Genomic DNA, 11,899 nt, shown 5'->3' with positions numbered 1-11,899 from the left:
CCGCGGCCGCGCGATGTCGTGAGCGGCGGGAGCGCCGCCCAGCTGGAGGCAGCTGCCAGAGCGCGGGTCGGCGCGGAGCTGCCGCCGCGTCCCCCGGCCGGCGCCGCCGTGCATGGGGAGGGAGCGGGCGGGACGCTGCCTGCGCGCCGCGCTGCACAGCCGCCGCCGCCGCGGTGAGTGGGGCCGGCAGCGGGGCCCGGGGGGGAGCCGGGGTGGCGGCTGCACCGCCGTGTTCCGCGCCCCGTCCCGCGGGCGGGGGCTCCCCCCCGGCGGGCGGGGGCGGGCGGCGCTGCCCGGCGGGCGCTGGGTGCGAGGCACCACGCAGGCTTCCTCCGGCTCCGTAAACAGGGCTCCCGGGGGGCGGGCCGGGGCCGACCTGGGCGGCGGGGGAGCTGGAAGTGTGGCTGCCGCGTCTCTTCGGTGGAGGTGCTGTGTGTTGCGGGAGAACTTCCTCGCCAGTACTTATTTGTGCCGTTAAAAAAAAATCTCCTCTCAGAAGGAGGGCAGACAGTCACGAAAAACCCCATTTGTGGTTTTTCTCTATGTCTCTATTGAATTTGCTTCTGCGTGGGGAAGTGTTCCGTTAGGTGTGGGTTGTGAATTAATAGATTTGATTAATTTTCACAAGATATTTTTTTAAGAGAAGAATTTCAGATAAAACTTACTCAGATTTTTAAAATTTTTTTTTGTTTTGTTTTTTGGTTTTTTTTGGGGTTTTTTTTTGCAACTGATGTCTAATTAGAACCTGATTCTGGCATTGTCTTCAAATTTCTCACTTCTGCAGTCAGTGACAGGTGAGAAAATAACACCTTCCTTTGGTTATTCACAAATTGTTTTATGCTGAGAATTGTTTGCTATTCCTTTTGGTTACTGGACAGAAGGAAACTTAATTGGGAAGATTGTAATGGCCATTAACGGTTTTGAGTGTGATTTTGCACTTGAGATTTGCACTTGCTTCATGATCAGTGTTTCTGACATCTTAGTTCTGTAAAAGTTACCAATTTATTATCAACTTCTTTTGTTCTGTTACTAGTTAAATGTAATTTGTGTGTAACTAGGTGTGAGAGAAGTATTTCTTAAGTTTCTATTTTATGGAAAATCAGTACCGACAGAAGACTATAGAGAGATTCTGTGCACACTTAAAGGTATTTTGGATCAGTTTTATGGGTTAGCTTTATTTTCCTTCCCTGCATCTCAATCTTCTTTGTAATTGATATGGTGCTAATACTGTAGTGATGCTCTTTGGGCATGCCCATTTTTCTTCCCTTTCTAGGGTTTGTGGCAGTAATTTGAGGATTCAGTAGGAATACAGTAGCTGCTACTGTTTCCTGCTTGATGAGAATGCATCCAGAGTGACTTCCATGGTATAAATATAGACTTTTAAATTAAACAACTTCAGTATTATTGTATGAAATAGCAAATAATTAATTTTAAGCAGTGGTGTGCTTTCCATAGAAACCTAAATTTGACCTATTTACAGATCTTAATTTTTTGTAAGTGCCAACAACAGCAACATGGGGAAGGAGTATTTGCCGCTGGGGGAGGAAGTTGTAATGAGCAATAAGTACATGGAATGCAGAAAATGGTCCAACATCCTTGTTGGTCAAATTAGACTGACTGGAACTGCAGAATGGAAAATGAAAGGACGGTGCTATGGCTTTTTACTTGTAGCTGTTCAAAGTGATGATTAGGCTAATAAAAACTTGAAATCTCTGTAGAATAACCATTTCCAAACTATGTGGAGGTAATGTTATGCATGACCACAGAAGAGTTACTAAAGTGAATGTTACTGCCATGTTGTACTAGCAGTAGCATTATTTTTTCTGAAGTTAGGAGAAAAACAATTGCTGAGTGAGGTTGTTGCTTTGACATTGGTCTCTTTTTATCTCAGCTTTGTGGCGTTTTTACAGTATGACCTTATGTAAACAAAAAGCTAAGTGTCGATGTTTGCAGTTACAAGAAATAACCTGGGATCTCATCTGAAAGAGCCTTTCAAGGGAAATAAGCAAAATTCAGAAATGTAGTAGTATTAAACAGAGACAGTAATTAAATGACGTGCATTATGGAGAGAAGAGTAGCAGAAGTTACAAAACTTGCAATTAAAAAGCAGCCAGCAGAATGGACCATGCAATAATAAAACAAGTATTTGTTCTAAAAAATGGTGTTCTAAAAAAAAAAAAAAAAAACAACAACCCAAAAAATCAAAAACCCCCCCAAAAAACCAACAAAAGAAACCTGGAAGAAGGCAACCAAAATCTGGTGGCCTTTTTTAGAAAAGTTACCAGAATGTTAAGTAAGTAGTAGGTTGAAATAGATGACCTCCTGCAGTGCCTTTCAAGTCAAATTATTCTTTCTTAGTGCTCCTGCCTGTTACAGACTAGCATTTTTCTTGTAACACACCTGCTACTTTTTACCTAGGCTTTCATGCAAATGTTAGCACTGTCAGATACTACACAGTTGTATCTTTTCATTTGGCTTAATAGACCGGCTGTTTCAAACCCTCTGACCCTGGCTGTGCACTGATTTTGGTGGGTTCTTTACGAATTCATATGTCCCATGGGGTTCTCAGCATGAGCCCAGTAAGATGACTAATAGGACTAAAACTAGCATGGTCTGAGTCAACATTTGAGCTCATGCTTACGTTTGTATTTCCTTAAATTTCCTTAAATTGTTTCGGTTGCAATTTCTTTATCAAAAGGTGAATGAGTGGCTTTCTTGAATTTCTGAATAAGAGATTTTCAAAATTATTCTGAAGGATAGATTTGTCTTTATGCAGGTATGAAAAGCAGTACAAAAATATGAATATACAAAGAAGCTTCATTATAGTAGTTCTGCTGAAGGAACTGTAATACAGTTTTATATGCTGCGTACAAATAGATGCTTCCTGCTGCATACTGTGTTCATCTAGAGAGTAGGTTGTATGTCTCACTTAAATTGGTTGTGTGCATCTCAGTGCAGTGACAGCTACAAAGTACAAGTGTAAGGTAGGTTATGCAATGTCAGTTGCAACCTGTAAGATGCTCAAAGAAAAATGGTGATGCCTCACTCAAACATCAAGCTCTGTGGGTTATGTAGGACTGGATGCAGAGAGGTCTGGTTCATGTTCATGTGGACAATGATAACCCCCATGTGTTATGTGGAATGACTTGCCCAGAAGGCAATTGTCCATCTAATTTTGGTTATGTAGTTACTGTTTCACAGAGTCAAAGCTGAATCTTTAAATCTGATTGTAGAAAAAAACCCATACCCAGTCCAATCTGACGCAGGGAACTATTGATTTTAAATCAATAGAAACATTGTCCTTTTCTGAGGTGAGTTGTCTCTGCATCTATCTTTGACAATGACTTCCACAGTAGTAATACAGGAGGGTTCCTTTTGTTGTTAGCAGATTGCTTTTTAATCATGGTTGCACATTTTCTTTTATTAGGAAGGGAGGCGTTAGCTCTTGGTGCTTTGATTTTCTGTCTTCTTGGTTTTCTTCTGGTTTTGTGTGGTGGATGTTTTACAAAGGTGGGGGAAGGGTGGTTTGTGTGTGTGTTTTCTTTTTTCTTAGAGTCTAGTATTTGTTCATAGCTCATACAAATCTATTAATTGATTCTGTTTTTCTGTGTTTTTTGTGATGTCACAAAAGACAATATTCCAGGTGAATTGAGAATGTTTTCAAAACCTTTCCTCTTTTCATCAGGACACTTTTTCTTGTCTCGTGTGTGCCTGTATTAAGCAGAGATTCTGCTGAGCTGCACATTCTGTGAGTGGTTATTTTATTCATCTGCTTGCATTTGGCTTAAAATTTAGTGTCATGTGGGAATAACTGCAAGTTATTTTTTCAAGGGTTTATTATTTTGTGTTTCTTGACATCAGATGTTATCTGTCTTCTGGTTTTTTTGCTTGGCTAGCTCTCAGTTTTGATCCTGCTCAAGTCTCATGTAAGCTGGTTATCACCAAAGTTGTTTTTAGGCTAGGACTTTGAAAGTGCTTATATGCTTGCATAAATATGTATGGTGTAGTATTTCTTGTTCTGCATGCAGCCCCATGTGGGATCTTTTCTGATATTTACTCCAGTTCTTCTTCTATGTGTTGTTTGTGGTCTAAGGCTTTTTATCAATAGTTCAGTGGGGCTGACTTAGCTGGTATTACCTTTATCGTTCTGCTTATGTGCTTGAGAAGCTGCAATAGATTTCAGGACTTGGGAAAGTCTTTTACAGATGTATTAAGTAAATGGATTTATTATACATGTTCAAAAGTTTTGTGATTAAAGTTATTTGCATGTATAATTAAAAATTTTAAAATGCTTGTTTATGTGACTTCATTGGTATCAAGGATTTACTTTTTGTAGTATTTAGTGAGAGTAACGATCAAATCAGTTTAAATGAGTTTTTTAAGACCTTTTTTTGCACAGTCTATATCATCATGTTCACTAGAAACAATGCAAGAAATTTGAGGGGTTTTTTTAGTGGGCGGATAATATCTCAGAGGAATAGTGTTAGTGTACAGGTCTAGTATGCTTTAAATGCGAGTTTTCCATCTCTGATATCCAGTAGTCTTGTTTGACTGCAAAGATTTCATAGTTATGACAAAAGTGTTCAGTATTCAGTGTGTCATAAATAACACTGGCTAGCTACAGCTTGAGTTTCTAGTACTGTCAGATATTTCTAAAGTAAGAAACCCTTTGCCTTCTAGATATCCAGTCTCAGTAAACGTACAGTACATTTGGTACCTGTATTTATCAAACAGTTTCTAGAGGCCTCAGCTATTCAAGTGCATCTATAATTGGAGGCTTTTTCATTTCAACATGAAATTATGGGATTACTTGCATGGATTCAGCTACAGAGATATGACTGCAGCTGGTGTTTGAGTTACATATTAAGTAAAATTTGACTGGAAGACTAGTGCAAGAGTATTTAAAGACAAAGAAAATTGGAAAACAAGCATTAGTTCCTCATGAAAGAGGGGGTTTATAAACCACAGAGAGGGAATTACAAACCATGAAGTCACAGAGATCTAAGAAAAAGGTGGAGTTGTAGTTTCACAATGCATATTAACTGTTCTCTTAACCTTTCTTTGTTCTCAAGCCTTTTTTCCCTTTTTTTTCCTCACAACCATTGGAATTTGCTGCTCTCTCGGTTGTGTAAACACAAGAGCTTTTTGTAGGGCTGTGCTGTAAACTGTATCACAAGTAACCTAAGTTAAAATTAATTTTTGTCTCATTTGGAACAAGTGGCATGAGGAAAAGGGAACGGACAGGATAAGTCCTTAAGCTGGCTTGCAGTGTCAGAGAAAATATTGTGTAATCACATCCTGGATAACCCCAAAGATGGACTGAGCTACAAAAGAAATGTTGGGTTCCCAGTGGAATCGGAGGGCACTGGATTGCACAAGATCCAGATCCTCAACTGTGGGCAGTAAAGCATGTGTCAATCCAACAGCTGGCTTCCAAAAGACAGACTTTGGAACTACTCTAACAAGTGTAAATAGGTGCATGGTTATTTTTTAATTCCCTCGCACCTGGGTCTTCACAACCCTTTGTAACTATGCTCTCTGTCAGGAAGCCTGTGAAAATGTACTTCTGGTTGCTTTTATCCTAACCTGGTTTCTTCAGTTAAAGGTGATTTCGAGGTAGTTGGCTAACACTGGGGCATTCTACTCCCACATGCCTTTTCTTCCCTAGAACTGGAATTTAGCACACTAAAACCATGTTGTGCACATTGAAAGGATGATGAACTTATACTCAATTTCAGTGAATATTTCATAGGCATGCTTGCAGAAGCTCGGAAGGAGCATGTTAGACTTAAATTTGTGATAAACAAGAATGCAAAACTTAGTAAAACATACAGGCACTGTGCAAAGTGAAAATTAGCTGGAGTCTTCACTTTTCATTGTTATGCATTGGCAGATCTCAAAGCAGTGTGATGAAATAGGTGTGCATTAAAGTGAAGAATAAACGAAGCGGGGGGGTTTATTTGGCTGAGGTTTAATGAGGTTACACCAGTATCACTCAGAACCAAATGAGTCTGAAGCTCTGTTTGCAATGTAGTTACATGTCTGATTGTAACACACATAGGTGTACCTGAACTTGTTCATATTTCAGCAGCTGGAAGCCACAGCAGCTTAAACCATACAGGACACTGAAAGTTTCCCATGTCTTTTGCTGCCCAAGATGGTTCACATGTATTGATTGACAGTGTTTAGGATACCTTTAGACTGCAGCCCCCTTAAGCTGTGCCATAATTTTCTTGAGCTTTGGTATTTTTTCCAGGTTTCTTTCCAAAGAGCTATCTTTTTGTCCTGGTTTCAGCCAAGACAGAGTTAATACTTCTGCAGTAGCTGCGGAGGGGTGGAGCCCGGAGCCATGTGGCACGATCTAGGTTGTTACTCTGTACCATGCACTTCATCCTGTCGGAAGTAGGGCCATCTCACTTCGGGAAAGAAGGGTGTGGCTTCGGATCAAGATCCCGTCTGGTGGGAACCTGGCGCCTTCGGGGAGTGTGTTGCATGTAAATCACCCTCTTTTGTACGCTCTTGTTATTAATACTGTTACTGTCCATTTTCTTGTCTCATTGCTGCTTCCAGTAAATTGTTCTTACATCAACCTGTAATCTCTGCCTTTTGTTTCTTTCACTGGAACAGGGACATTGAGGGAGCAGCCAGTGTTTCTTTTTAGTGGGAGTACCAAATTGGGAATACCATTCCTAAACCATGACACTTACCAATATAATTCTGCCAGTGAACCCACAAAGCTGAATTTTAAATTCACTTTGGAATGCAAGAACGTTTTTACTTTGTTTTTTTGAAAAAGGTGATAGTACTTGCCAATTTTTATGGTGATTCGGTGAGTTTAGACACATAATTTTTTTGAACTCTTGAGCCTGATGTAAACATTTTTGGGTAGGTTGATATAACATTATGTCTCTTTTTTTAAGCTGTTATGCTGTGATGTGGCTGTGCAGCTGCTATGTGCAGGGTGGTGAAGTAGTATTTTTTAGTCAGACTTTTTAGAACAGTATTTGAAGTTTGCCATGACTTGATATTACAGCACATTAACTGCATGCCATAATATGGTAGAAGACATTGACTGTCTGGTTTCTTATCCTTGCAGTAGTCTTGTGGACTGCTCAACCAATTCATTGACAGGCCTTTAAGCAGCTTTAGCTTTTTTGAAACCATTTCTGGAGATACAGAAAAGCATGAATTTTGAACAGCATGTAGGGAATGTGGTGCTTTGTGTTGATGTGTCAAACTACTTTGCTCCCTCTTCAATACCTGTAGTATGTCTTGGATAAGAAACTCAGTATTATTTTGAGTTGATGCAATGTAGCTGAAGTAGTTCTAAGTGAAAATGCCTAAGAGGAAGCCACTTTGAGTGCCCTCTATCATGCAGTTAGTGGGTTAAATATCTGTGAAGCCAGGAAAAGTGATGGTCCCCTTTCATGCTCAGGTGATATGCAGAATGAAAACAAGAGCATATAATCCCTGATATTCAGTGGACAGGCAGCTAATAGATATGAATTTAAATTATCTTTTGTTTTAAAGAAAACAATTTGGAGATTATAGTTACAATTCTGCTAAAGCCTAAATTTAGTAAAATAGTGTAACTTTCAGTTAAAGACTGATATTATAGAACAATTATAGAATAATTTAGTGAAGAGGAGACCTCAGTTTCTGTTTCAAAGATCTGAATAAAGCAGGGTCAGTAAGGAGGTCATAACAGGTACGAAAGCCACATCCAGGCAGGTCATAAAAAATCTCTAAGGATGGAGACACCACATTGACCACTGGGCCATCATCTGGATGTCAAACTTCCTCTTTATAGTCTCTGAACATTGTGTGTTTCTACTTGCTTCTGTTGTCTCTTGTCCTGTGGATGGAGGACAAGAGCTTGGCTCTATCTTCTGAATAACTTCTATTAGGGGTCTGCTGTTAGGCCCCTGGAGGTGGAATCGACCCTGCTTCCAAGTTTGTCCTCATAGGTTCTGTGCTGCAGCCTCCAGCTGTGTTGGTGGCCTCTTGTGTGAACTTTTTCCGGTTTGACAGTGCTTTTTTCTGTGATAGGGCACTGGAATATGACCTAGATTCAGAGTTTTAAATTCAGCTAAGGTCTGAATATTGGCAGATTTCTAAATAAAAGCCAGAACAGTAGCTGGCCAAAGACTTTCCAACGATCAAAATGGGAAAATATTCTTCCCCCAGTTTGTGTAAAAATAACCATAGGATAATGAACTGTGATTGGTTTAAATCCGTGAAGGATACTGTGACCAGAAGCAAGCTGTTCAGCTCATGTAATTGACTGAGCTTTCATTCTTTAATGAACTGCACAGTTTGAAAAATATAATGTTTTGATAAATTTATTTGGCAACGTAACATTTCTTTATAAGTATTGTATTTTATAACGTCAGCTGTAGGTTTTTTTATGGTTTCCTATGTTTCTGTTATATTTCAATTTTAGAAATGCAGTATGCCAACAGTAAGTTAAAAATTACTGTTGATGGAACCTATAGCCAATGTGCTTATTGACATAATGTAATTAATTAAAATTCAAAGTCTAGATTGAACTCATTAAGTTTCATCTCTTCTTACATAAAAAAGTACTACAATGTGTCTTGTTTAATTAAAAACATTAGTACAGAGAACTTTTTGGCTCCTTGAGCAATTAAACACGTGGGACATGTTAAAGACAGGTTGCTTTCTTGATTATTATATATTAAGGGGAAAGAAGAATATAAATTTTAAGAAATCCCACTGTTAAGAAAAATAACATCTTAATTGCTTCCCCTGTTAGGCAGAGGTATGTGTTCAGAGGCAGTAAACATGCATGAATTATCACTATGGTTGAAACCATGTTTTGCTTATTTCTGGTTAAGAAAATATCTAATTTCTCATTTAACAGTAAGTTCTTTATAAAACATTATAGTGATTCTAGAATACTTACCTGTTGTTTGGAGCAGTGTCTTTCTCATCTAGACTTAATTTCCAGTTGCGTACTGAGCCTTTAGAAGAAGCAAGCAAGCAAACAAAACTGCTGCACATCCTCTTGCTTTCAGGGAAGTAAGATGGTAAGTCGTTGTCACTGATGACACTTAGAAGAGAAAAAAGAGGAACTAAGGGAAGAAAGTATTAAAGCCTTTTTGGCAAAAGCATACAAGATGCAGCAACAAGGTTAAATGGGCTTGTAGCCTCATTTGACAAGCTTACACAGCAAGTGGTAGGAAAAAAAATTTGCTTAAGTTGTTAATTTGAACTTTCTAATACGAATGATAGTGTACCACACAAAAGATAACTATTTTGAACTTTCAAATTAAAGAAAATGGTCTTAGTCAAAGACACTGGGATATAATGCAATATGTATATTATAAAATATGTATATGTTTATAAGCATAATATAGTCTAACTGTTTCTAAATGGTTATATTTCTAGTGTTGTAAGAAAAGGAATGTTCCTCTTTTATTATAACAGTAAAAATACTTCTGCATTCCATTTTCAGAGTAGTGGAGCATGAGGTGAATTTACAAGCAGAAGCAGGAACTCAATAGGATTCTGGAAATAATATGGGCTTAAAGTAAGGAGAGAACAAGAATGTAAACAGCTTTGTCTCATCATCCCTCCAGATGCCTCTCTGTTCACTGCCTTCTTACTATCTCTTTACTGTTCTTTTTCAGAACTTTTCTCTCATGTTCAGCCACTTCTCTCCTGTTGAGGTTTTGTTGCTTTCTTACATTTCTTCCTCTGGTCCCATTAATAAAAAAACCATTAGCTGTTCAGAGTCAATTCAGAATTAGGTTTTAAGGTTGCGTTCTGATCTTGAAAGTAGTCAATGTCTGACCTACTTGGAATCAAACTTCTTGGCCCAAATCTAGCCGGGTATTTTGTCTTTCAGTTTACATTGCTGAAAAAGCCTTTTGTCATTCTGGATCTGTTGTCCTCAGATTTACTATAGCCAACTCCCCAGTCAAGTTTTGAGTGCCTCTGGAGAGAAAATGGGAAGAAAATAAGATAACCAAAAAGCATTTTACAGCACATTAAATATGATTCGATTTGCAGGCTGGGCTAAGCTATATTAAAATCATCTGTGGGTCTGGAAAACTGATTTTCAGTTGGAGGAGACTGTTGCTGGTTTTGAAGAAGAAGTTAGTTTTAATTTGTTAGTGGAAAAAACAAATTGCTTGTGAAAAACAGATTGTGAAAAGGCTCAGTTCTGCTAGCCTCAGTGGGTAAGGGTGTGGTGTTTTGATTAGAATTTCTTTTGAAGTGTGAGGAAGGAGAAGTATTGATATTCTGTCTGGAAGGAAAACAGAACCTGGTATGTTGCTTAGCAGTATGTGAGAACTGATGTTTACTCTGAATACAAGGATAATGGTAGGAAATCAAGATGTATTAGAAATGAGCAAAAGAAAATACAGGTGACAGGTAATTAAGAAGGTGCAAGAAACCCTGAAATTAGTTCAGTTGGTTAGAGCATGATGCTAATAATGCTGAGCTTGTGGGTTCAATCCCCACACAGGCCATTCGCTTAAGACTTGGGCGCAGTGATCCCTGTGGGTCCTTTCCAAAATGGAATATATAGTGGTCTTTAAAGTTGTAAGTGTCCTTGCTTCTTTGACTGTGAAGTGTCACAGAAGGGAAATGAATGTTCTGTGAAGGTGTGGGTAGATAAGTCGTTCTGTATGGAAATAGAGACAGTATTTTATGTCTTTTTAACTTTAACTGTTATTGTACATGTTTAATTATTCCAGCAGTAGCAACTGTTGGAAAGTACTGTGTAATGTCAAATCTCAGTGAGGCTGCTGTGTTGAGAGTAGAGAGGTCCTTTGTGATAAGACTTTGGAAATGTCCTTTTATAACCTCAATATAGACAATTGATCTAGGAAAAGATTGATTTGAGTAGGTGTTTGAAGCAGGCATTCATGCTATCTGCAAGTGTTTTGCTCAGTTTCGATTCACCATGGTTTTAGGTCAGACACTCTGGCTGTATGTGAGCATTAAAGATTTCATAATTTAAATTAAAATTTTCTCTAAACTATTGTTTATTTCCCCAGAAAATGCTGTATCTTACATGTGTGTGCACCCATGCCTTACTTTTTTTTCACCAGTGTCTTTATAGTTTCAGGGGAATAAGCAGAAATATGTATTTCAGATTGTAGTCCTTTCATTCTTTAGACCATGTGATGGACTAAAGTAGCAGCTTAATAAACCTTTTATTTATGACACCTCCATCTATTGACACAGATTATGTACAGGATTTGTTTTGTAATTGCAGTTTGTGATCTCTCATTTCCTGTTTATTCTTACATACTTTTATTTTAAAGTTTTGTTTTATCTTTGTAATGGATGAGGCCCTTTTGAAGTCATAATTAAAATATTGGATCACAATATGTGATTGGATCACAAACAGTAGTTATTCACTGTGTGAATTGCTACATAATATAACTATTTTTTACTGAAACAATGATATACCCATAAATACAGTGCTGTAAATACAATGTTTACTGTAAAATGTTATACAATTCTGTTGTGTTTATGAGAGGGAATCTTTAATAGATTACATACATACATAACATTAGTCATTCTGTATTTTAAATTATGACATGCCTCCGTTTCATGGAATATTGGAGCCAGTTCTAGGTAATTATTAGAATGTCATATGCTTTCAGAATGTGATAGAACATATCAAATGTGTTATGGCTATTGCTACCATTTCTGCTAGTTTCAAAACATTTGAGAAGTACTCTTGGTGTTCAGCAAGTAGATCGTGAAAATACTACTGTTGGACTAGTTCACACAAAGTCTGGCTTTAGCAAATCTCATTATATGATTACAGCCATACTTAAAGTGTTAAATTGTGTGTACAAGTAATGAAAGAAATGGCAGGTCAGCGGTGGATTACATGGACTATGTGGGAGTGTCA

The 11,899-nt window shown here is 38.3% G+C and overlaps 1 protein-coding gene across 4 annotated transcripts in view; it reads left to right on the top strand.

Moving 5' to 3' along the window:
* The first annotated feature begins 64 nt into the window (after window positions 1–64).
* JAK2 (Janus kinase 2) overlaps window positions 65–11,899 on the top strand; it is an 86,371-nt gene continuing 74,536 nt past the window's right edge. The window contains exons 1-2 of one of the 4 annotated variants that reach the window (XM_088054047.1): window positions 412–426; window positions 743–794. The gene's annotated coding sequence lies outside the window, so the exon portion shown is untranslated. Of the gene's footprint in view, window positions 174–411; window positions 427–550; window positions 795–3,685; window positions 3,749–11,899 lie in introns of those variants that run through there. The other 3 variants (XM_014252281.2, XM_014252286.2, XM_014252283.2) reach the window with 3 other exon arrangements.

The sequence above is a fragment of the Pseudopodoces humilis genome, chromosome 4 (genome assembly GCF_049639895.1).
Source record: "Pseudopodoces humilis isolate 2021_Gansu_Grassland_sample_001 chromosome 4, ASM4963989v1, whole genome shotgun sequence".
Taxonomy (NCBI): Eukaryota; Metazoa; Chordata; class Aves; order Passeriformes; family Paridae; genus Pseudopodoces; species Pseudopodoces humilis.
The sequence above is the reverse complement of the archived record's forward strand: the minus strand, read 5'-3'. Positions and strand labels throughout refer to the sequence as shown.